Source organism: Ambystoma mexicanum, chromosome 4p (assembly GCF_040938575.1).
Source record: "Ambystoma mexicanum isolate Mex_15411 chromosome 4p, UKY_AmexF1_1, whole genome shotgun sequence".
Classification (NCBI taxonomy): Eukaryota; Metazoa; Chordata; class Amphibia; order Caudata; family Ambystomatidae; genus Ambystoma; species Ambystoma mexicanum.
Genome location: NC_090927.1, coordinates 1,089,568,551 through 1,089,593,404, shown reverse-complemented (window position 1 = coordinate 1,089,593,404; position 24,854 = coordinate 1,089,568,551). Strand labels below are relative to the sequence as shown.

The following is a 24,854-nucleotide window of genomic DNA, read 5'->3' as shown; positions in this document are numbered from 1 at the left end:
TAGAGGAGCATGTCGTCCGCATACATAGAGACCAAGTGGGTCACCCCATCTATCACTATGCCCCCATCTCCGTACTCTTGCCTTAAATATGCTGCAACTGGTTCAATAGCTATAATATATAGAATGGGGGAGAGCGGGCATCCTTGCCGGGTGCCCCAGTAAAGGTTCCATTTGTCTGAGAAGGTGCTGTTGGTTCTCACTCTGGCGGTGGGATCTGTGTATGTGAGTTTAACCCACTTCAGGAACGCCGGCCCTATTCCCATCTTGGCCATGGTGGCGTGAAGCCATCTCCACCGAACTGAATCGAATGCCTTGGAGGCATCCAGGGACGCAACCGCGCATTTCTCTGGCCTGTTATTGGTGCTGTGTATAACATGGTGCAGCTTACACGGGTTTTCAGTGATGGATCGGCCAGGCACATACCCTGTTTGATCATGGTGAATCAGTATCGGGATGGTTTTTCGCAGCCTCCTCACTAGCAGTTCCGTCAGTATCTTATTGTCTACATTCAACATGGATAGGGGCCTGTAGGAGCCACATTCTAAGTGGTCTTTGTTAGGTTTTAGTAGTGGGAGGATTACGGCTTCTCTCATGGTGTTTGGAAGGGTGCCCACTTCGTATGCCTCGTTGTATACTTGGGCTTATAGTGGGGCTACTGTGTCCTCGTATGTTGTATAGAACTCTCCTGGGAGCCCGTCAGGTCCTGGAGCCTTCTCAGAGGGTAGTGATCTGATGGTGGCCATGACCTCTTCTGGGGTGATGGGCTCTTCTAAGATCTTGGCTGTTTGTTTATCTAAGTTTGGCAGTTTGATGATGCCCAGGATGTCATCTATCTTGATGTCTGTTGGTGGTGGGGGGTCAGAGTATAGGGCCTGATAGTACTCAGTGAATGCTTTTTATTTCCACCTGTGTGTGTGTAACCGAGCCGTCCACCCCATGGCCCTGGCAGATAGGTTCCCTGGGGACCTCTCGCTTGTAAAGCCATGCCAATAGCTTCACAGGTTTATCCCCTAGGGCATGACTCCTTTCAATATATTTTGCGTGACTCAGTTTCCCTAATTTCTCCCAGTGTACGAGACAAGATTGCTTGAGTTCAACTACTCTTTGTATGTGGGCTGGGTCAAGGGAGGCCCTAGCCTCCAGTTCCTTTAGCTCATCTTCAGCGCGTGCAAGCATGGTCACTATGGACCTTTGGGCTCCGCCTATGGCCGCTTTCATTTCCCCCCTCATTACCACTTTGTATGGTTCCCATGCCGTGCTAATGTGTTGGACGCTGCCTAAGTTAGTTTGCCAATAGTCTGTTGTGCACTTCCTAATTTGTTTGGAAAAGACCCCGTCCAACATTGTCTCGCTTCTGAGTCTCCATGTGGGCACGAGGGGGGATCTGGGTGTCAGCACTGTCCAGGTGGTTGTTAGCGGGGAGTGGTCTGACAGCACCCTGGCCTGGTATTGTTTGTTCTCGAACGAGGCCAGGTGTTCCTCACTAACAAAAAGGCAGTCTATTCTAGTGTGCATCGCATGTGGGGGCGAGTAAAAGGAGGACCCTTTTCCCCCCGAGGATGTTGTTCTCTCCAGAGGTCTTTCAGAGCGAATTGTTGTGTTAGTGCGTTCAGTTTTTTGGCAGGAGGGGAAGGGACGGGCGTGTTTGTTGTCTGATCTGTCAATGCGGGGGTCTAGGGTGCAGTTGTGATCTCCCCCCCATATCAGGATGTTGTCTCTGTATGGGTCCAGTCGTGTGTACAAAGAGCGGAAGAAGACGGTGGCGTCATGGTTAAGGGTGTAGGTGTTAATCAGGCAAAGTTCCTTCCCTTCAATGGTGCCTTGTATTAAGGCCATTCTGCCTTCATCATTTGTTTTAGTTTGTGTCAGTTTGATGGGGATGGTTGGGGCAATCCAGATTAGGACTCCTCTTGCGTACGTGGAGTACGTAGAGCCCAATAGAGTTCCCCTCCATACTTTAGATAGTGCTGTTAGCTTTTGTGCGTTCAGGTGGGTCTCTTGCAGGAGGGCAATTCCTACTTTACAACATCTCATAAAAGAATGGATTCGATGTTGCTTGGCACAGCTGTTCATTCCTCTGACGTTCCATGATATAATTCTGATTTTGTCAGCCATGGGCTTGATGTGGTTGCGGGCTAGTAGGTGGCCCGTGGGGCCATTCGGCTTTCTGATCTGGCGATTTATCGTGCTCTGGGTGGTCTTGGTACATTTCATATACAACTTTAACTGGGTTCCCGGCTTGGGGGTTCCCTTCCCTGTGAACATTAAACTTTAACTTTCCCCTTAACAAAACAAGTCTAGTGAGGTTTCCCCCGTTCTGACTACCCCGTTTCTGCTCCATTAGACCTGGGCCTCTTGGTGCCCTACGGGCAGGTAAACTACCCAAACTATTCCTGGGGGTAGGAGTAGGTTTGCTTCAGATGGTGCTGATTAAGAAGCAGTTTGTGTCCAGTGTGGCTCCGGTTAAATCAAATTTGCCACGTTTTGTAGCGTGGTACGGTGTATCATGGGTGCGGTGCCTGGGGATTTTAGGGGTTGTCTCTTATGGTGCTGTTTGCCGTGGTTTGCGCCGTTTCACCTCGAGGTCAGGGACCTGCTCTCTGCCCATCCGTTCGCAGACTTCGGCGGGCGTATCGAATTAAGTGAGCTTTGTTGTTGTGCAGGACTTTCAGTCTTGCTGGGTAGAGAAGCATGTAGCGCAGGCCTGCATTTTTCAATCTAGCTTTGGTGTGGATAAATTGGGCTCTACTCATTTGGACCTGGAGGGTATAATCTGGACAATGGCAATTTTTGCAGAGTTTGTTTGTATGCAGCCGCCCGATCTTGAAAAGGCTAAGATAGTTTCTCTATCTTTGTAATTGAGCACTTTGGCTATTATTGGTCTGGGTGGGTTCCCCGGGGCTGGGTGCTTGGCGAGGGATCGGGTGGCTCGCTCTTTAGTGAAGCCTTGCGATAATTTCCCGGCTCCAATTTCTTGCAGTAGGAGGTCCTCGACATAGTTCGTGGGGTTGTTGCCTTCGATACCCTCTGGCAAGCCTATAATTCAGATATTATTCCGGCGCGCTCGCCCTTCAGCCTCGTCAGCTCTATCGTCTAGGTAATAAGTTTAGGTCAATTGCGACAACGTCTATTTTGTTTTCCATTGTTTTCTGAAGCATCATGATGGCCTCCAAGAGCTGCGAGTTCACCGGTTCTGGGGGCTCAGTGTTCGATGTCTCCACATTGGTGGTACAGGCGTCTGGTCTGATCGTGCCAGTGGCCGCATAGGTCTCCATGGTGGTTTGTGCTTGCTTCTTGTCCCATTTGTGGTCATCCCCCTGAGGGCAGGCGGGCCTGCCGAGTCTCTTTAGCGGCTGTCTAGTGGTAGCTGAGATGGCTTGCCTAGTGGTAGCACGGTTTCTGCGCGCCTCCTGGGGCCTATCTGGCTCGAGTGTATCTCACACTTCCCTTTTGGTGAGTCTGGGATGAGTTAGTAGGTTCTTTATGGTGTTGTTAGGTCGGTGTGCCCCTGTGGTGTACTGGGCTTACGGATCGGGCTTCTCTTGGCTTGTTTGGTGGGGTGCTCCTGTATCAGTCACTGCAGTGCACGAGGTGGCTGGGGAGCACGCTATTTCAAGGCTCGCTGCACTAGTACTGTCCAGCAGGATGCTAAAATTCCTTCTGGGCCGACTTCAGTGGCCGCTGTGAGTCGCTGCGGGCCGCATGGCCACTGTGTGTTGCCCAGCACTGGGTGCGGTTTGTGGTTGCAGGCTGTCTATGTACTGCGATCGGGGGCTCGCGCAGGGGCAGCGCCGCTTATATGTTGCGTGGGGGCCGTGATAGACGCAGGGCCCCTTTCCCTTCAGCTCCTTACCCTGTGTCTTTGGGCAGTCCTGCAGGGCTTCTTGGAACGCTATCCCGGGGTCTAGGCCGCACCGGTACTGACCAGCAGGGTGTTAAAATTTTGTTCAGGGCCGACTTCAGTGGTCGCGATGAATCACTGTGGACCGCGTGCTATCACTGCGTGGTGCCCAGTGCTGGGAGCGTTTTGTGGCTGCAGGATGTATGTGTCCAGTAATCGGAGGCTCCCGCGGGGCAGCGCCGCTTATATGTTGATGTTTCCCGCTAACTCCTTACGCCGTTTCTTCTGACAGCACTGCAGGGCTTATTGGAACGCCAGCCCGGGGTCTCGGCCGTGGTCCGGTGTGCTGTTCTGTTCGGTCACAGCATCTCGGGCACGCTCCGGGCTTCTCCCTTCTTACGCTTCGGTCCACCGCGAGGTCCGCAGCCGGCGCCGCAGCCGCCCACCTCGCCCCCACAGGCCAGCGTCTGTGAGGAGCAGGTCTGGGTCCCTATGTGCTTGGGTTGCTGTACTCTTTGTGCGCGGTGCAAGGCACCCGATCCCCCTCAGCGCCGGTGGCGCCACTCCAGCGGGTTATGGGTGCTCCCAGGTCCAGGCAAGCTCGCGCCGTCTACGATCTCAGGTGCGAGGTCTGACAAGGAGACGGATCACCTGGCGGCCACCATTTTCCTGGGCTTGTCGTTCTCCGTCACACGGTGCGGTGTCTCAGCAGTGGATCGCTGCCATTCCAAACTTCGGCCAAGGGTGCTCTAGGCATTCATCTGCATTTGTGGTGATTTTCGTTCGCTTTTGTAATTTGTAGCTTAAGTTTGCAGCAGTTCAATGGGCACATCAAGCGGAGCTGCCTGAGACACGTTTTCTCTACATGGCAGTTAGCCACACCCCTCGTCTCCCACAGTTAACCCTCTTATCCTAATGTTTTGTCTTATTCTTGCCATGAAAGGCTCTATGGATAGGGCGAAGATTAGGGGTGAGAGTGGGCATCCCTGTCTACTGCCCCTGGATATATGTATTGCAACAGACCTAGTGCCATTAACCCGTAGTTGTGTGGGAGTTTGATAGTTGGCCATTACCCATGTGATAAAATTTGGGCCGAAGCCAAAATGCTCGAGGACAGCCCGAATATACCCCCAATCCACCAAATCAAAGGCTTTGTGAGCGTCCAAGGATATAACCGCCATTCCTACCTTCAATTTGTGGGCGCTTTCAATGATATTTATCGTCCTCCTGATGGTGTCCTGGGTCCCTCGACCCGGAATGAATCCTGTTTGATCACGGTCAATTAGGATTGGTAGAACCAATCCCAGCCTTCCGGCCAGCACTTTGGCAAAAATCTTGCCATCGTTGTTCAAGAGTGTAATCAGGCGGTAAGAGGTCGCCTGTTTGGGGTCTTTACCAGGTTTGTGTAGCAGGACTGTGAGCAACTCTGCCATTGATCCAGTGACCGATCTTGAGGACAGGAAGGTGTTGAATAGGGCTGCCATCTGGGGTGCTAGAATTCTGGCATATTTTTTATAGAAGTTAGCAGATAGGCCATCTGGGCCTGGTGCGGTGGATTTGAGAGATTTAATGGCTTCAGTGATTTCTTCGGTGGTGATGGGTGATTCTAGGGACTCTAGTTGGGATGGACTTTGGGAGGGTATAGTACGCAGATATTCTGGCAGGTTGTCTAATACTGTGGGATTCCCCGACATTATGGTTTTATGGTATCTCATTAGTTCGCTGATTTTATCCACCTCAGAGTAGTGTAGTTTCCCATCTTCCCTCACTAGTTTGAGAATGTTGTTTCAGCTGTGGATCTTTTTCAGCTTTTGCGCCAGCACTTTGTTTGCCTTATTTCCTTTACTATAATAGAAGTGCCTCGTGAAGGCTAATGATTTGGCAGTTCGTTCAGCGCAGTGCATTTCTAGGGCTATTTTGGCCTTCCTCAGAGCTCTCTCTGTTTTCCTGGAGCTGCGTACCTTCAGCTCGTCCTCTAGTTGGTTTACCTTTTCCTCCAGTTTGGCTGCCACAATGTTCGAGATTCTTCTCTGTTCTGCCCCCGCACTAATTAGGGATCCTCTGATGACTGCTTTCATTGCGTCCCAAATGATGTTGATGGGGGAATTCTCCGTTGTGTTTTCCTTAAAGTAGTTGGTTATCATTTCTTCCACCTTCGTTCTGAAACATTTGTCTAGCAGAAAGGAGTCATTTAGTTTCCATTGTCTCTGAATAGGGTGTTTTTGTCCCGATATGACTAGGTTTGCGGAGACTGGGGCGTGATCCGATATCATGCCGGTGTGGATTTCTGCCTTGTTTAGACATGGGAACAGCACTCCGGAGATTAGTATGAGATCTATTCTTGAGAATACTTTATGTACACAGGAGTAGTGAGTGTAGTCTCTTGAGGTTCCATTGAATAGCCTCCAGGCGTCGACAGATCCCGTTTCTCTGAGCAGTTTAGCTAGGGACAGCGCTTGCACAAAGTCTGCATTTGTGGGGGAAGAGTTTTGTCCAATTGGGGATATGGCATGGAGTTGAACTCCCCGCTCATGAACAGATGCCCTTCACGGAATGCCAGGATGGTCGGGATTAGGTCTGAGATGAAGTTGGCTTGGGACGTGTTGGGGCCATAGATTGTAATGATGGTGATGGGGAGTTCCTCGAAAAAGCCCTTGAGTAGGAGAAAGCGACCTTCCGGATCTCTTCTTATTGTGATATTTGATAGCGGGACTCTGTCGCTTAGTAGTATTGCCACCCCTCTTTTCTTCTTTCCAGATGTGGCAAAATAAGCTTTTTTATACCTGTTGAATCTCACCAGACATTCATCTTCTTGCAGCAGGTGAGTTTCTTGGAGGAGAACAATATCTCCAGATAGTTGCCCCAGTCTTTGTTTCACTGATCTGTGCTTTCTTGGGGAATTCAGGCCTTGGACATTCCATGAGAGGATTACTACCTCGCTTGTGTCACCCATCATCTTTTACTTTTGTGTTAGGTATGCTTCGCTCTGTGTCCCCCACCGGGAGCTGTGTTTTTGATAGAGAAGCGATGCTGCTGTGTTGGTGTAGTATAGACATTGTTGTTGCTATGACATGTTGTGATGCTGATCGGGAGGCCGGATCTTGGGCAAACCGGAACTCCCAGCTTTGGACAGGTCCTTCAATAACCCATTCCCCCCCACCCCCCAACCCCGAATTGAACTGGTAGGAGAAACGTCATCGTACTGCCACTGGGAAAACTGGTGGCACCAATGTGTTAGAAGTTGTCCAACTGGGCCGCTGAAATGAAATATGTTGGAGCTCGAACATTGCTCCCGCACTGTTAGGATAGTTGTAGGCATTTCTCGCTGAAGGGATTCCTCGTTATAAGGAGCTTGTCTCATTGCAATCTGTGTGATTCCCTCTGCCTTTGGATCTTTGACTCGAAAAGGAAAGTTGCCCGGGGCTCGAGAGCCTGATTTCACTGGTAATGTTGATGATTGATCATCCCGGGTTGGAGTCTTTCTTGGGGGGACCGCGGAGCCTGCGTCGTCTGCCAGCTTTTGACCATTCTCCTACCAAAGGAATTTCTAGGAGGAGCCTGGTTTGATTCTTCGGATTCGACTCCCTATCTGTACTCCCATGGCCCATGAGTTCATCCGCCTCTTTCAGTGATTGAATTTGCTTCTGGGCCCTTTCCACATGAATCTGACCGAGGTCGGGAATCCCCAGTGGTATGGGATCTTCCTTTCGCGCAGCCATTCCGTGAGTGATCGTATAGCTTTTCGTTTTTGAAGAGTGGAGTTCCCCAAGTCTTGATAGAGCAATATTGTGGACCCCTGGAAATTGATTTGGCGCATTTGCCTTGCCTTGGGTATGATTTCCTCTTTGATTTGCAAAAAGTGGATTCTCACTAGAACGTCCGGGGGGGGGGGGGGTTTGGGGGAGTGGATGCCTGCCCAGGGGTTGTTCTGCGCACCCGGTCCAGTTCCAGGGGCAATTCATCCGGGAGGGTGATTATGAACCTAAGCAGATCCGAGACATAACTTTTTAGGTCTGCATCTGGGATGGAGGATGGAATCCCTCGTATGCAAATATTATTCCTTCGGGACCGGTTCTCTGTGTCCTCCTGTTTTGCTTCTAGGAGGTTGCATCTCGCCTCTAGGGCTGTAATTCTGTCCCTGTCCTGCTCATCTTTAAATCTTTGGTCGCAGACCTCGGATTCACGTTTGGCGGTTCGACGTTCCACCTCCCCCACTCTCTTATCCAGAGAGTTGATTTTTTTTCTGACCTCTTCCGTGCTTTTTTGGATTTCTTTGGTCAGTGCCGATAGTAGATCTTCAAGATCGGCCTTTGTGACCATTTGTGATGGGCTGTGAGCTGTTGCGGATGTTGCGGGCGTAGTGTTATTGGTGGAGTCCTCTGGCGGGTCCCCCTTTTCGGACCTTTCAGCGGATGAGCTGGACATTAGGGCGGCAATGTCGGTTTGTTTGGATGCCTTCATACTTTTTGACATTTTGCAGCTAATAGATATTTGTCGCTGCACACTCTGTGGAAAGTTTCTGGTTCCACTTCGCAGGAAAGGACCTTGGGGGCAAGCACTTGATTCCTACCCTCTCATGCTCCGCCGTGGGATCTCAGATGGGGAGGGGAGCTGTAAATATGTAGATCCTGCCTTTTGCTGGTTGAGATGGAACTCAGTGAGCTATTTGATGGGCACTTGTAGGGGGTGAGGAGGCAGCTTGCAGGGGGGTAAGGTTCGAGGACACAACCGAGTCTGGATGAGTCATTTTGATGATGCCCGTTAAGGATGGAGTCTGAGGCCTAATTTGCAGGAGTTTTGGGAGCTGGGCAGACTCAGATGGGCCCCACTGCCCCCCCCGCTCCTCACCTTGTGCAGTTCGAGTTGGTGTATCCTCCTGTGAGTGCTGGGCCTCCAGTCTGCCCCAAGGGACTTCAATCATGCTGGTTAGTTGAGCTGTAAGCTGGAGTTGCTGGGGAACAAGCGTTGTGGGTGACCAGCCGGATGGGGGCCTGCTGTGTCGGCTTACTGGATAATGGAGTTAGTTGGAGTAGGGCTGGTGCACCCGGAAGCCTTGGATTGTCCGGCTATGCTGGTACAGCCATGCCTCGTGGGAAACCGCAGGGCATCACTTCACTGTAGGGCCAGCCCCCCAGATCGCAGGGCGGGCCACAGCAGTTGGCAGGGAGGAGCTGAGAGGCTCCAGGTGGCCACCCGTGAGTTGCTCCCTTCTCCGCTCAGGGCCCCGCTCTGGAGCCGGGTGCGGACACTTCACTGTTGGGACTGTGAGGCGAAGTGGATGATCGGATCCAAGTCCAGGTAGGCGTCGGAGGAGGGATGGTGCGTCGGACCCAGGTAAGTGAGAAGGGATGAGAGGCTCCGGGACAGCGGATCTCAACTGGCATTATTGCGGTGTGCGCTGGGGTGTCTCGTCTCCTTGCCCCGGCGCTGGGCTCACTCTGGTTGGTAACAGATGCAGGGTGTTGTGTTTCCTGCTGCAGGCTCCTGGATCGAGGTGCTGGATGGACTACGGCAGTGCGGGCGAGCGAGCTGGGATCATTTGCCGGTTTTGGCTGCTTTGGCTCGCCTGCCCCTCCCCCTCACAGTTGCTCTTCACGGTTCTGAGATTTTGGCCGCCATCTTGCTCTCGAGTGGGCCCCATTTAGGAAAATAAGCCTAATCATGGCAAATCGGCAGCAGAGCGGGGACCCACTCGGGAGATAACTCCAGCAGAGTTTCCCATGCAATATGCTTTAATTGTGGCTCTTAACAGGGTCTGGAACCGGTGCTGTTGCTTGCGGCGCGTTGGTCCAGACAGGAGCTCCTAGGAAGTCATGCCGATCGCGGCAGCTCCGAGCCATGCCCCCCGCCTCCCGAGGATGCGTTCTTAAGACAACTTTGCTTTTATTTATTGTGAAAAAAGGTTCTGTCATAGATAATGCTTGAAGCTCACTTACCCTCCTAATAGATGTAATGGACATAAGGAAAACAACTTTATAAGTGATATCGTTGAGGCCTGCTTTATGCATTGGCTCACAACATGGGCCCATGAACTTGCTTAAAACAGCATTTAAATTCCAAATTAAGGTGGGCTAGCAGATGGAGGATAAAGCCACTTTACTTGTTCCATGAAGGCTTTTACGACTGGGACTTTCCATCATGAAACCTTGCTCTGCGATGTTGTATTTTCAGACAGGGCAGCTAAAGGTTCTTTTAATGAATTAATAACTAGACCTGAATCCAACAAGTATAGTAGTGTACTATATGTTATGCCGAGCAATCAATTGGTTTGACATTTGACTTTCTGCACCACACTACAAAACTTTTCCATTTGTTAAAGTAGCAGTGTCTGGTGTTAGGCATACATGCTTCTTTTAATATTTCATGCATCTAGCTGACAGATTAAGATGTCCAAACTATATGACTTCATGAGCGAAGCTGCTATGCTGGTTGTCTTAGTATAAGGATGTAGGATTAATCCCTGATTCCGTAACATGTTGTACGGGCATGTTAGTTTCAAAGGTGGGCAAATTGACGTTTTGAACCACTTTTAGTGATGACGCAGTGTATGGAGGAAGAAGATGAATTCTAGGACATCCCAGATTTGGTGGCCAAGTGGCCTAGGAATCAGCATGGACATGCACTTGAAATTTCACAGGTGGGCAATGCTTGGCCTTAGGGCCTGTAATGGAAGATTTTTAAGTGGCAGACCGGCCACAGAGACATACATAAAGGGTTCCAGTAGTATTAACATCAACTACATTTTATTGGGACTTAACTCATAGAACTACTGAAGGATTTTAGTGTCATTGCTAGAGTCAATAGTGATCATAGTCGCCCTTAAACTCAAACAGATAAATTCCACCTATCCAGATGTTGACAAGAGTGGTCACATAGACTCTATTCTGATTAGCCTGGAAGGGCATGCTAAGATATCTATAAAATGGGACAACACGAACAAGGGCAATACAATATCCAACATCTTTCAGGCAATCCTATACTTATTGGACCTTACGCTCTCTAACCAGCAATGGTTACTGGGTATGGTCCTCCAGGTATATCATAAAATAGCCCTCAAGATTTCCCCTTATGCCAGCAAATCAAGCCATACAGTTGCCCGGAAAGCATTGGCTAAACCTAATTGGTTTGATGGTGATTGTAAAAAAGCTAAACAAGAGCTTTTGTATTATGTTAAAAACCCCTCTATCCAAGAACCTGGGGATCTACAAACTGTGAGGACTACCTAAACACAAGTGAAGTGAATTAATATGCGCAATACAAGATAGAGAAACTACTCTATTTTGGAAGTTGGTTTCAACCAGCAGGGCTGAGGAGACCAAGATCCAACATTGTACTATCCCTGAGCAATCCTGGTATGATAATTTCAGCTCCTTATATTGCGAAACCAGAGCATTTGATATGAACTCAGCATAGAAATCCTCAACATACCTCCACTGTTTAAAGATGATCAATTACTGATTACCCTGGAGGAGGTAACAACCTCCTTACTAGCACAAAAGAGTAATAAAGCACTCTTTATGGATTGCAAATCCGAACCCCTAATCTGGGGCCCTTTTCTATTTCGACTTTTTAATGATATCAACATTACATGTAAAATACCAGATTCTTGGAGGCATACAGAAATTGTTCCAATTTACAAGAAGGAGGGGCGGGGGTGAAAGGATCCTGCTAACTTTCGTCCCATCTCCTTGTTGGATGCCACAGGTAAAATCTATGCAAGGGTATTGTTAGCTCATCTTAAAAGCTGGACCAAGAACAATAACTGCCTCAGCCACTTGGAGGCAGGGTTTTAGGACAGGGTTTCCACCACAGATCAGGTCTTTAGTCTACATCTTCTAATCCAGAAGTGTTTATGTCTAAGAAAGATGATTCTCTTTGTGACATTTGTGTATTTGCAGAGAGCCTTTTATGAAATTCCAGGGTGAAGGCTATGGGCAAGATTGACAAATTTTGATATACCAATCCAAATGCTGAATGCAATCAAATTGTTGCATGAAAGCACACGCCAGGGTTGGATGGGGTCTAGGATGTTCTACAACAGCATCTTTCAGCATAGAAAAAGAGGTGTGTCAGCGATGCATGCTGGCTCTGACTCTATTCAATCTATATACAAACAGAGCCGTTGAGGCCTTGTTAGCTATCCCTACTGGCGCCCCAACATTGGGCTCAGGGTCCTGCCCAATACTCCTTTTTGCTGACGATGCAGCCTTGATCTCACAAACCCCTGTTGGGTTAAAAAAAAAACAGATTAATACTTTTGTGACATTTTGTAAAAACGAGGGCTTGCCAGTAAATATATTAAAGACCAAGAGAATGGGGACTGACTCCAACCGATTTATGTCCATATTGTCATATATGTCATATATGAAAGAAACAGTGACTCACTTCCTGCGCCAACTTTACCACTACTTACCAATCACGACATACAGAAAAGTTGTTGGTAATCCCCCATGGCAGAATTACCTCTGTCGGAATTACCTCTGGTGGTAATTCCTCCAAGAATTGACCGAATTAGCGCTGGGGCTAATTCCGCTGGCAGAACTACCTCCGAAAAATAAAAAACCATTTCCTCCACATTACAAGTCCAAAATCAGCAGAATTACCTCGAAAAATCGGCGGCAATTCAGCAAAAAACACTGCACAGTTACCTCCACCAAAAAGGTGGAGGTAAGTGCATACAGGTGCCAGATATCAAGGCACAGGTGCACCAGAACCACTCAGGAGGAGCATAAAAGGGCCACACCTTCCCCAAACACACATCCACGCAACATGCAGCCACAAGCAGATCCACAACCTCCTACTATACATCCAGCTATAGCAGCACGCAAGACCACAGCTGGGAAGGAAACAGCCACCACAAAGGCACAGGAGACGTGTGCTGCGGAGGGCATCCACACCACATGCCCGCCAATCCCCATGGACACTGACGGACAGCAATAATTACCCTATATTGATTGGACCGTCCCACCATCACAGAGCTGCTCACCCTGATCCAGGCTGAACTGCAGAGTGCCATTGCAATCAGAGCTACCCCCCGCCTCCCCAACTCTCCCGGTGCTTAAGCTTGTGTCAGTCTTACACTTCTGTGGTACGGGCAGATTCCAGCACACAGATGCGACACTGCATAGGATGTCATAGCCCACTTTCGTCACAGTGCTGGACCAAGTCCTGGGTGCGCTCATGAGGCATGCCCATCAGCACATCTCCATGCCCATCAGCAAGGCACAGGTGCATGCGGCAACGGCACGTTTCGACACCATTGTCCATTTCCCCAATACCATAGTGGCATTGGATTGCACACATGTGGCATTGTTCCCCCCTCCCGGCAACGGAACAGGCATACCGGAACAGGAAGCAGTACCATTCCATGAATGTACAAATGACATGTAATCTGGACCTTACAATCAGTCACTGGTGCGTCTTACACCCTGGGGCTACACAGGATGCCATTATACTGAGGAACAGCAGCCTGCCAGCGTACATGGACAGACACACTGGGCAGCTCACCGGGCTTGTGGGTAGGTAGTAGGCAAAGCAGATTACTGAAATCACTGTCACACAGATGGGGTACTTAAAGAGTAGCAATGTGAAACAACTACAAGTCCCATGAAGCAACAACAGAAATTCACAGAACAGGCCTAGAACCCTGATTGACCCACCACAGTACACAGACTAAACTCATGTGACGACACAGGACATCCTGCCATGCAAGGTAGCAGAACGCAAGCAGGGCTCCCGTCAAACCCATGAAGGCATTATCATGGTCCGTACATAGCCTACTGTCACATCATAAATGACAAGTGCATTGGTGATGACCTTGCATTGATAAATACTTGATGACTGTCGACTCCCACAATGTGAATGACTGCAAGTATACCATGTAGGCCAAGTCCCATCAACCTCATTGCACAGAAGGTGCACCATACACATGCACCGAGTTGCACACATAGGGGTAAACACACCAGGGCCATATACATGCTCCCCAACCCACGCACCGCCATGCGTCACACAGTCCCTTCATGTCTCGCAGGTGACGCTGGCTACCCGCAGTTACCATGGCTGATGACACCTGTGAGAAACCCTGGCACAGAGGAAGACCAGGCCATACATTGAGTGCACATGTGGATTGCTGTAAGCCAGATTCAGGGGCCTTCCACACACAGGCAGTGCCCTCATGTACAGCCCAGAGAAAGTAGGCAATATAATAGTCATATGCACAATGATGCACAACTTGTGCATACGAAGAAACATAAAAATGCCTCCAGATGAGGCCCATTCTACCCCCTAGCTCAGATGAGGAAGACGTTGAAAGTGTAAACATGGCACCACATGACATACCTGGGTCATGTGGGGGAAGTACAAATGGTCTGCCAGGACCTCATGGACAATTTCTTGTGACTTGGCACACATGCAGCCCAGACATGCACAGAATGCACGTGTCTCAACACCATTGAATAAAAACATTTCAAATAATCATGATTCAACAGTGTTTAATGATCAAAACAAGGAACCCCCAGCCCCAACACCATCTCCCACTCCACACCCTAGCCCCAACACCAAGTCCCACCCGACAACCTAGCCCTAACACCAACTACCACCCCAGACCCTAGACCCAACACCAACTCCCACCCCACACCCTAGCCCCAACATCATCTCTCACCCAACACCCTAGCCCCAACACCATCTCCCTCACCACACCCTAGCAGCCCCAACACCATCTGCGACTAGCACTTCTTTTCCCCTTTGTCTGCAGGCTTTGGGCAGACTACTCGGCAAAGACCCCTCAGTAAGGGTAGTGGACTGCGAATTCCCCTGCCCGCTTCCCCGGAGATGGTCCATGGTGAGGTGAATGGCCCTGGCCATGGCCTCATGGGAGGACGACAACTGTTCTGCAAGCTCCCTCACCCTCTGGCTCGTGACACACTGGCTGGCATTGCTGTGCACTGTGCTCCTGCACAGACAATCTATTGACCTGGACAACTGTCTAGATGCCCTTTTTATGCAATTGTGCATAGCCTAGGAATGTTCCACTTGTTCTTGCAGTATAGCGCACATCTTGGCCTGCCTCTGCTCCATCCTGTCTAGCTGATCCCAGATTTCCTGCAGTGTGTGGCCCGGCACTGGCTGTGGTGAATGTCCACTTCCATGGACATCATGGTGCGCTGAACGGCGAGCAGGTTCGGCCTGCCCATCTGAGGAGTACTCCTGTTCATAATGTAGAGCACAGCGGGATGACCGATGGGACGGTGGTGAATGCAGCCGGTAGAGGCTGCACAGGGGGGAGGATTACGGGGAGAATTGGCGGATGGGGGATTGTGGCTGGCTCGATGTGTGGGATGCACTCAGCCAGCACGTCTGCAGTGCTTGCAGTGGCCTGCTGGCATTGTAGGCTGTTGTCCCCACTTTGGCTCACGTGTGAGTCTACAGTTGCCACAGCTGAAGTGGTCATTCACCCTATTGCTGGTGGCGCAGCTTCCATGATTGGGTGCTGTGGAGGCTTTGTGGCCGTGACCTTCTCGACAGTGGGTTTGCTCGTAGATGGCATGCTTACATGGCGCCTTTTGTTTTGTGGCACACTCCCGCTCCCCGAACTGCCTTGGCCTGGCTGCTTGCTGAGACTGGTTGATGCTGGTGTCATGGGTGGTCTGGTCACCTCAGTTGTTTCCTGGGTGTCTTGAGGGCCTGTGGGGGTGGGGGTATTGAAATGTGTGTTCGCACTTTGGTGCTGAGGTGCATGGCGATACAACATTCACTGTCACTCGTAGTATGTTGTCATCACAGTGTGTTGGGCCTCTTAGGGGTGCATTTATTATGTGTCAGGCAGTGTGTTAGTAGCATGCATTGTATCTGGGCAACCATGTGGCAGGTGTGGGGTGGCCCGCTTGGTTCAGACGTGCAACCCTGGGATGGGTTGTCCTACAGAGTGTTCTGTCTAAATGTGCATCGGGACGGTTGATGCTTGTTTTCTGGTAGTGCGGTCAGGTGATTGTAGTGCATTTCGTTGTGTGCGAGTCAGGTGGACGTCATGTTGGGCATGGGTATGACAATGTGTGTCTACATGGTGCGTTGCAGTTGATGGGCATGTGGGTCTGACACACACATCCACTGATGAATATTAATGGACATGGGCTTGACAAATGATTACATGATTGTTGTGTCCCCTGTGCATGGGTGACCAGTGTGCAGGCAAGGGGTGGTTGTGATGTGCAACGTGGATGTGCATTGTACTGTAAGGAAGACATGGTATCGAAGACAGACCAACACAATAGAGCACAGGTGTTTATTGAAATTTCCCAAGGGGGTGAAAAACGCCTATGTAAACCTAAATCTACAGATGCGAGCAAGCTACGACCATCAAATAATAATAATGCAGTCCTAGTGGAGTCTTGACAAAATAACAGGGCCTGTACTAAAAATAAATTATTTCCAATCCTTACTGCTAATTTACAAATAGTGTGGGGGAATGCTCATGCAAAAGAAAGAAGTGGTCACAAAATGATAAGTCAGTATGTTCCAGCGGTTGGCCTGCCTTCCCCACGTTTTCTGCCTTCCCCACGTTTTCAGCACGGGGCAAGACGGTTCACTCAATCCAAGCACACACTCTGGCCTCTTCGACACGAGGCTACAGTTCCAATTTCAGTCAATGTCCTTTGTGGATTTCTTCATACCATGTTGTCGCTTGCAACCTTGGTTCAAGCCCAAGTTGATTTTATATCAGTTTCTCTTACTCACCGGCTGTGCTGCTAGTAATGGCGCAGCTTTCTTGCAGGAGCTGAGGACAGTACCACAGCGGCAATCGCTCCTCCCGGCCTGGGTTAGTGACACGGGAGTGCCCTGGATACCTTTGATGCACAGTGTAGGACTGTTAAGCTTCAGTTCCCGTTCTTTGGCTTATCACTTTCCAAGGCTTGTGAGAATAACTGTTTCTAGAGGTCAAGGGTACTTCCCTCCTTGCAGCCCTCTCTGGTCTTGCAGCCTTTCTTCTAGTGTTAAACTGCCACCTTGAAACTGCTGCTTCCTCGTGTGCTTTTCCTTGCCAAGAGCGTGCGTTCGTGCTCCGCCTTTTATCTGTGTGGGGAAGTGTGATGGGACTCAGGTTTGTGGCTACAAGGAGGCTATACTTCAGGCGAAAAAAGACACTTATAACAAGCGCATTGAACAAGCCAAATCAAACACCAAAGAGCTATTCAAAATTCTAAAAGAACTGGAATTCCCAGTATCCCCTCCTGACACTTGCATTAAAGATAGCACCAGGTGCCCCAATATTCAAAAGGTGCTCCTTGGAAAAATAGCTACTCTCCAAATAAATATTAACCATAAAAAAACTAGTCTGCAGTTCGACCCACAGGACAAATCTCATCATACAAGAACTAATACCAGCCTCCACCCCCAGAAACCATTTAGCTTCTCACCCCTCACTATCACTGAAGTAGAGAATATTATCAACAACCTTAAACCTTCTAACTGCCAAGGTGACTTATGTCCTGCCCCTATTATCAAGGAGGCTTCCCACAATCTAGCACCCTTCATTACCACATTTATAAACTCTTCCTTCAGCACAGAGATAGTCCCCGATAACTTGAAGGACGCCTGGGTAATCCTGCTTCTTCTAAAACGCTCATTGGATGCAAACATACCAACCAACTACAGGCCCATCACTACAGTGCCATTCCTGCTAAAAATCCTGGATCGAGCTGCGTCAATGCAGATGCAAGATTACTTGGAAACCAACAAACTCCTGGGACTTAGACAATCGGGGTTCTGTCCGCATCATGGAACCGAAACAGCCCCGATTGATCTCAAAACACAGATTGAGGACATTAAAGATAAGGGCAAACTTGCTCTTCTACCCCTACTTGATTTATCTGCGGCGTTCGACCTAGTAAATCACCAAATCTTCTGCCGACACCTCAAACTTATTGCCCACTTCTCTTACAAAGCTACAGCGTGGATCAGCTCATTCCTGGACAACAGGTCTAAGAGGGTCTTCTCCCCTTCAGAGGCCGTTGAACCCTCACCTGTCACATGTGGGGTACCACAAGGGTCCTGCGTTTCCCCTACACTCTGTAATGTGTTTACAAAGCCAATTGTCGATATGCTGGATTATCTGGGTGTCACTTACACCAACTATGCGGATGACACCCAGATACTCATACCCTTCACTGGTGACCACACAACTGACACACTTGCTGTTAACTCCATCTATCAAGTCATCCAAGCATGGAAGGCGCAACATGAACTCTGTCTGAATGATGAAAAGACAGAGCTCCTCATCTTAGGCACCCATCAAAGACTTAACAAACTTGACCCCGCATTTAAATCCTTCGTCATCGATGGCAACATCATTAAAATCACTAAGGACACTAAAACCTTAGGCATTTATATCGACTCCTCCCTCTCTAGGCAAACCAACTCAGTTTCTTCCACTGCAGCATATACCTGCAAGCTCATTCCAGCCTGCTGCCCTTTCTTATCACCAGCTAATTGTACTACTCTAGCCAGGTCTCTGCTAATGTCCAAAATCGACTATTGCAACGCCCTCTATCTGGGTACTAACCAAGGCAACCTTAACAATCTACAAATTATTCAAAACAATGGTATTAGAGCTGCATTAAACATCCCCAGGAATAATCACATCTCTGACACCTGACAGATTCTACAATGGCTATCAGTAACACAAAGAGTATCTCTAAAAACTATAGCACTTACTCACAAATGCCTTGCCAATCAAGCACGTAGCTACCTGGCCAAAAGATTTACCATCCACACCTCCAACAGACCCCTTAGAAGCGCCCAGTCTAACTACAACTTATACCCCACTTTAACCTACAGAGATCCGTGGGGATATGTTTCAGTTTTGGCGGTGAAGCTCTGGAATTCACTACCTAACCCTCTCAGAGCGGAAGCTTCCTTCCCAGCATTCAAAAGGCAGGCAAAAGCCTAGCTATCTGCCTAAGACCACCCCTTGAGTCAGACTGCTCGCTAACCACCGCTATGCTCAGGCCGAATTAATTATTATTTTCTGTTGTACATATGCATCTTTGATATCCTTAACTGTGATTGTGTATCCTACCTGTAATCCTGTATACTATCTGTAAATCTGTACTACGTTTTTCTTTGTTAAGTGACGCGCCCGGATGCCTTTGGGCCAGGTGCGCTATATAAATAAATAAAATACAAATACAAATGATCAGTAATTGCCTGACCATGGTGTTGGGACATGTGAGTTATACAGCTATGGTGTTAGTTTGTTGTCACTCACAATGAACTGTCCGTGAGAAAGTGTTTCAGGAAAGGGCGTGGGAGGTTGAGCTTCTAGGTATCCTACTTGGTAGGATGGGGAAAGGGTGTTACAGGGAACGGGATACCGCATCTCCCCCTTCAGTGTCCTACTTCCACTCCCGAAGACCCCTCATCCAGGTGATCCACCCGGACAGGTCCACCCCCAGGAACTGGTTCCAATAGCGATGGCCGTGTCCTGGCCACGTGGATGACAGATTCCTGGGCACTAGCGGGTGAGACACCTTCAGGTTTCTCACAGTACCTTCTCACTTGCATTGCAATGGTGATACTTGGCTACATCATCCTCTTCCCTTCCTGCCTGGGCATCATGTAAGGAGAGCCATTGCCTCACTGATTAATGTTGGTGAGGCCGGCTGCCTCACAAGGATTCTGTATTCCTGCTCGGATTCATGTCGCTTGCATGTAACAGTCTGTGTGTTTGTTAATGCCTGCATGGTTGACCACGTATCGGACTGTAGTTTACTCAGGGACTCACCAGATTCCCCCTAGCTGCTAGCTTCAATCTCGGCCGTTCCCCCACCCTCGATCCCGGCCATGTGCAAGATGCCACTGACCATGTTCTCCCAGGGTGTGAGTTGCAGTGGTTCTACTGTGCCACCTCCAGTGGCAGCTGCCTCCCAGCGGTGGAAGGATATTAGTCTCCGGACCCTGGCCTTAAGGTCATTCCATTGCATCAAACACACGTTGGACGTGGCCTATGGCTACCACTTTGTCCCTGATCTCAGCCCATACTGTGTTTTTCTGTTGTTGGCTGGTCTTGCGGTTCTGGATTCCATAAAGCTCCTCTTAGTGGGTCACCACCTGCTCTGCAAGCAGTAAGCTCCTACTCTGAGAATTTTGGCTTCCGCAGCCTCATATCAGCCACCCTGGCTCTGCCCTTTCCTCCTGACAATTTTGCAATTATCTGGGGGTTTTGATGGCACTCCTCTGTCCAGATATTAGACGAACTGTGATTTGTAAAATGGTAGCCGCTGTGCTTCCTTTTATCGCGATGATGAATTTCCGCCGGCATGAGATTCCGCTGACCAGCATGGCGTTAATGGAGATTACGCTGATTATTGCCAGTAATTCTGCCATGTACTCCGTTTTCTGTGGTAATTCTGCTGAGCTATTGTTCGGTGCGTGTGCCCGCCAGTTTGGAATATGGTGATAATTCTGCTGTTCCACACAGCGGTAACGCGAATTCTGTTGCAGGCAAAACTCGTAATGAGGCTCTTTGTGCCTTAAGGTTAATCTGATTGTGTACACTCGTATTGTATAGGCTTAACACCTAAGTAATGAGATTGTTGTTCATGCAAGATCCTATTCAAATATCCCTTGCCAACTGATCCACAGTGCATTCCCCTTAGATTCCTTTTTTGATATCCTGAATGCATAATTTAGGCATTTCGCACTTTCTTTTGTGGCAAAGAGATCTATATTTGGTTATCCCACATGTGTAAAAATGTTTTTTAGTATGTCAGAGTGTAGCTCCCCCTCGTGTTCTAACGGTTGATGCAAGTTTCTGCTTAGTGTGTCTGCTAGGCAGTTGTGTTCCCCTAGAAAATGTTCCACTGAAGACTTTGTCCCTTTCGACGGGTGAATTGAAACAGTGGCAGTGGGCATTAAATGTTTGTGTGTAGTAGTATGCTTACGTTTTGCCAGCATTGTAGCACTGTACGCCAAGCTTGTCCCATGAGGAGGTTTTATATTTTTGGCCTTGTCACTAGGGGATCCATATAGAGCGGGACGCTTAACGATCGCAGCTGGCGACTGGCACTTGGAAATCTTCAGGCTCCCTATTGGAAATCTCCTTCAGTCTCAATAATGAAACCAGGACTGTCCTGCTCAGCCCCAGATTACTCCACCCTGGCGAGGTATTCCGTTGATGCTCACCTTACATCATGTAGACCGCTCAGCGTTTCAACTGTTAATCCATAAGAGTCTTTGGTTTGAAGAGTTTACACGTCTGACATTTGTGTGTCTCTTTCCAGGGAAATTTTCGGTTGCATGTGGGACAACATTTAAAAGGAGTATTCTCCATGATTAACGCCAGTGAACAGTGAGACTCTATATAGTATGGTGACATTGAACTCTAAATTAAAACAAATTATAAGTTTTTTTACCCCCATTCTCCGTACTGTGTAGGCAGAAGCCTAAAGTGTCATAGGACATTGAGTGGCAAACCTCTGGAACCTTTGAGAGCCATGTGCGATGATGTTTTTCGGCAGTCAGTAGGTTAGTAGGTACGGTCAAGCGGTGTCGGCAAGGAAGGCGTACGTAACAATATTAATACATCTACTCAAATATGCTCCATCACGAGCAAGAAACTATTTTGAAGAGCTCTGCCAATTGCGACCAACCCGATGGATGAAAAAAAAAACCTGAGGACCTCACCGTGTAAAGGATCCCGGATACAGTGCACATCACAGTAGGGATAGTGTTACAGAAACGCCCCGTCGACGGGCCTTTTCGAAATCAAAAACAAATAATGTAATACTCTGTACCTTTTACCTTTGTACACAACACCTTACACTGCAGTGCTTCAGACATTGGACTAGTGCTTTGACATTCATTTGTCAACTTTCAGAAAGCTGTTAATTTTTCCGGCATCGCAAAATGTGTATTTTCCCAGTACTGAATGCCTTCTTTAACCAATGTCTGTGACTTGAATTGTGGATAATACACTCAGAGATCATTAAAATGACTGACTTTGGTTTCAAGTAAATGATTGTAATGAGACCAGGTTAAAATCCTATCACAAATACCCTCCCAATATGTCCCCTTCACCACATTTCTAGCCCATGTCAATGTTGCACAACGTAGCCTTATACATTCACTGAGGTGTCCATGAAGGTCAGTAGATCCTTTGATGGCATAGTCTATCATCAAGTTAATTTTGACCTTAGGAATAGCCTAAAAAATCCTTGACAAGCCGGAACAGGACACAGAACATATGAACATGAACTCTTGTTCAAGGCATGCATGAATCTTTCAAAGAGGCACATTTAGGTCTCTGGTCAAAACCAAGTGTATTAGAGATGAGTATACACCTAATCGTACTGTACATACTGAACAGCATGCAACCTACCAACACCTTTATCAACTCCTTCTACACTTTCTTTGGGACAAGAAAAAGCCTTTCCTCACCTAGAAAAGTGGACCCAAGTACACCAAGAGGGGTTAGAATCATAGACTTTCACCTATATCAAAAGTGCATAATTTTGTCACAGGTGTAATCCCTCTTTTTAGGCAATGCCAATACTCATGCAGGACTCAAATCATTTCAAGGAACATGACTTTATCCAAGTTCAAAATTATGTGTATTACATATATACTAACTGATATATTCTACATTGCCTGGGCTTTTATTCCCTCATAGGTACAGGTAAGTGTGCAAACATTGGTGCAACCTTCGCCAAACCACAAACCCACAAACACATTTTGACTTTGTCTGAATTCCCTTGGGAAGGGGTGGAGTGTCCAAATGTCATGTAGCCAGTAATGTACGGAGGGTTCGAACAGGTGACTGTGCAAAATTTGGTGCAGATTGGTGAAACAGTGTGGAATTGTAAAGGGAACATATGCTTTGCCGCAAACACACACACACATTTTCACTTTTATATATATAGATGAATGTTTGAATAAGGGTTAATATAGAGCACACTGAGTTGGGACGCATTGGTGCACTGTACAAGAGAGGACAAATATGTGGAGGGCTATGGAGGCATAGTGATGGGGAAGAAAATTCAGTGTTTAGCAAGTTGTTGTTTGATTATTGGAGATTTGAGATCTTTATGAAGGCTAGGAGGTAGGGAGTCTGCCTGATGCAGATTTGTAGACTGTTCCGTGTTGAATTCTTGTATGCAGTTCTTGACTTCCAACATGGTAATCTCATGGCCTCCTAATAGCTTGGGTTTCTCTGCCAGATAGGGATGAGTGCCTGCATACATTGCCTTGAAGGTGATGCAGGCTATTTTGAAGGAAGTGAATTTCTAAAGGTATAGCCAGTGCAGATCTCTGAGTGCCAAGCAGATGTAGCCACATGTTCTGTGCTAGTTAAAAGGCATTCTGGACAGGGTTGCAAAGGGTAGGACAGATATGGAAGGTGTGGCATTCAAGGAAGCAGGAGACTGACCAATAGAAGGCATGTTCTACGAAACTTTATAGTTACGCAAAAAGAAAATGCCTATCTATTCCTGTTCTAAGGTGGTTTCCTTACCTAACAAAAGAAACTGGGCGGTCAGGTCAGTCAAGTTCTTAAAATAAACAGTCCTGGTCAAAACCCTGCTATCCCTAATGCTACAGCAAAACCTAACATAAATATGAGATCCCCTGTGCTCCAAGGCAAAATTGACAGTTTGTTGGGATGAAGGAAAAGTCACTAAACATGTTCCAATAAACCAGGAAGGATGGCTCCCTCTTCCCAGCCGACTCCTCATAGAGACAAACAGTTCTCCTTGTGATGAAACAAAAAGTTCCTACGAAAAGTAAAGCTCAAAGTGTTCTTGTGTGGAAAACAAAGTTCAACTAAAATGTTCCAAGGCAAACAAACTCAAAAGTCTATGTGGTCCTGCATGGGACAATAAGGAATTTAGTAATAGTGGATCTTCCTCCAGTCCCACAAGTATTACCTGCTTGTGGTATTTGCCAGATACTTGAGAATGAAAGTGATCTACACTAAAGGGTGTTTCTTGGTTAGGTTTCTGATCCCGCCCAGACGTTATATCTCCGCAAATACCTTGGTTCGGGGAGTTCTTCACCGGCTCTTCCTCCGATCTGGGAACCGTACGACTTGATGATGATGTTCTTCACCGCCTTTAAATACTTAACTCTTGTATTCTGGAAGCCGAGGCTCTACTGAGATGAAGAAGAGTGTGAGAGTACCTTTGATTTTCAGTTTGCCTGGTGTGCACTCAAGGTATCTGGAAGTGGGGGCGGGGGGTCTCCAGCTTCATATTTGTTTTGGGTGTAATTGGACATATCTGGGCACATGCCTTATTACAATGTGAACATGATGTTGGTGTCACCGTGATCCCAACTTGTATATAATTTTGGAAGGGGCTATACCGTCTAGGGACATGGTGATGCTTCCAACTCTTAGGTCCCTTCATAAGGAATTTCTGAATCAGAGGGGACCCTGGCAGTTCTCTGCTAACCATTTTTAAAGACACTTGTTCAGACAGGATTTGTCCTTTTAGATACCCCTTTCCGCTTCAGGTGCGCTGGAGCAAAAAGGAAGAAGATAACCCCTCTACGGTGTTGTGGAGATGGGCGACTGAACAGCATTGCTGTCACCTTGGATTTCACGATCAGAAAGTGTTCAGTGGCTCTGCGGTGGTTCTTCCTTTCTTTTGGTTCACCTCTCCCTTTGTGGTAGGCCCCTCTTTTGAGGTCCTAGTATGACCAAAGTGCTCTCTTATTACAATTGTTCACCCGCAGGGTCGGTGGGGTCAGTCGCCAGACATCGCTTCTCCCGGCTGTCGTCCCCTGCTCAGACTTCCTGCATTGGGTCAGGTAGTGTTGCGTTTGAGCACAATATCGGTTCTGTTGTATCATGCTGCTTGAACCCGGGGTCCAGTCTGCGTCTTCGGGATAGAGAAGAGAGAGAAGTTTCTCTCTCCCTATGTCCCCAGCCTCTCCTCTCCCAACCGTCGGTCAGAAAGGAATGACCCTGGAAATGTTTTACAACAGGGAACGATCAAGTGACCCGGATTCTTAAAAGGCCCAT

The 24,854-nt window shown here is 48.2% G+C and overlaps 1 protein-coding gene across 1 annotated transcript in view; it reads right to left on the bottom strand.

The window, feature by feature from the left end:
* The window catches only part of LOC138453641 (pantetheinase-like), a 395,191-nt gene that overhangs the window by 79,680 nt on the left and 290,657 nt on the right, over window positions 1–24,854 (bottom strand). The gene's annotated exons all lie outside the window — the stretch shown is intronic.